We start from the raw sequence: 2,049 nt of genomic DNA, 5'->3' as shown, positions 1-2,049 counted from the left end.
ACGTGTTTTGGGCGTTCAACTCCAGATCATGACGTTTTTCTGGCGTTTAACTCCAGACAGCAGCATGTACTTGGCGTTCAACGCCACGTTACGTCATCAATTTCCGAATAAAGTATGAACTATTATATATTGCTGGAAAGATCTGGATGTCTACTTTCCAACGCCATTGAGAGCGCGCCATTTGGAGTTCTGTAGTTCCAGAAAATCCACTTCGAGTGCAGGGAGGTCAGATTCCAACAACATCAGCAGTCCTTTTGTCAGCCTTTTTCAGAGTTTTGCTCTAGTCCCTCAATTTCAGCCAGAATTTACCTGAAATCACAGAAAAACACACAAACTCATAGTAAAATCCAAGTTTTGGCATCTCACTTTATCCTTTGAAATTCAGAATGGTTGGCATCCATAGGAACTCAGAATTCAGATAGTGTTATTGACTCTCCTAGTTAAGTATGTTGATTCTTGAACACAGCTACTTATGAGTCTTGGCCGTGGCCCTAAGCACTTTGTCTTCCAGTATTACCACTGGATACATAAATGCCACAGACACATGACTGGGTGAACCTTTTCAGATTGTGACTCAGCTTTGCTAGAGTCCCCAGTTAGAGGTGTCCAGAGCTCTTAAGCACACTCTTTTTGCTTTGGATCACAACTTTAACCATTCAGTCTCAAGCTTTTCACTTGGACCTTCATGACACAAGCACATGGTTAGGGACAGCTTGATTTAGCCGCTTAGGCCTGGATTTGATTTCCTTGGGCCCTCCTATCCATTGAAGCTCAAAGCCTTGGATCCTTTTTACCCTTGCCTTTTGGTTTTAAGGGCTATTGGCTTTTTTCTGCTTGCTTTTTCTTTTTCTTTCTATTTTTTCGCCATTTTTCTTTTTTTTTTCGCAAGCCTTTGCTTTTTCACTGCTTTTTCTTGCTTCAAGAATCAATTTTATAATTTTTCAGATCATCAATAACATTTCTCTTTGTTCATCATTCTTTCAAGAGCCAGCAATTTTAACATTCATAAACAACAAGATAAAAAATATGCACTGTTTAAGCATTCATTCAGAAAACAAAAAGTATTGTCACCACATCAATATAATTAAACTAAATTCAAGGATAAATTCGAAATTCATGTACTTCTTGTTCGTTTGAATTAAAACATTTTTCATTTAAGAGAGGTGAAGGATTTCATGGAATTTATTCATAGCTTTAAGACATAGTTACTACATACTAGTGATCATGAAATAAAGACACAAAACATAGATAAACACAACATAAAAACCGAAAAGCAGAAAGAAATAAGAACAGGGAATGAATCCACCTTTAGTGGTGTCTTCTTCTTGAAGGACCAACAATGTCCTTAAGCTCTTCTATGTCCCTTCCTTGCCTTTGTTGCTCCTCCCTCATTGCTCTTTGATCTTCTCTTATTTCATGGAGAATGATGGAGTGCTCATTATGTTCCACCCTTAATTGTTCCACATTGTAGCTCAAATCTTCTAAGGAAGTATTGAGTTGTTCCCAATAGTTGTTGGGAGGAAAGTGCATCCCTTGAGGCATTTCAGGAATTTCTTGATGATGAGCTTCCTCATGCATCTCTTGAGAACCGTGAAGGGTCTCTCTTGCTTGCTCCATCCTCTTCTTGGTGATGGGCTTATCCTCTTCAATGGAGATGTCTCCTTCTATGATAACTCCAGCTGAGTAACATTGATGGCAAATAAGGTGAGGAAAAGCTAGCCTTGCCATGGTAGAGGGCTTATCGGCTATTTTGTAGATTTCATTGGAGATGACCTCATGAACTTCTACTTCCTCTCCAATCATGATGCTATGAAGCATGATGGCCCGATCCACAGTAACTTTAGATCAGTTGCTAGTGGGAATGATGGAGCGTTGAATGAACTCCAACCATCCTCTAGCTACAGGCTTGAGGTCCAGTCTTCTTAGTTGGACTGGCTTGCCTTTGGAGTCTCTTTTCCATTGAGCTCCTTCCACACATATGTCCATAAGAACTTGGTCCAACCTTTGATTAAAGTTGACCCTTCTAGTGTAGGGGCGTTCATCTCCTTG

This window comes from Arachis duranensis, unplaced genomic scaffold (genome assembly GCF_000817695.3).
Source record: "Arachis duranensis cultivar V14167 unplaced genomic scaffold, aradu.V14167.gnm2.J7QH unplaced_Scaffold_343483, whole genome shotgun sequence".
In the NCBI taxonomy this organism is placed as follows: Eukaryota; Viridiplantae; Streptophyta; class Magnoliopsida; order Fabales; family Fabaceae; genus Arachis; species Arachis duranensis.
Note: the sequence above shows the minus strand (reverse complement) of the source record.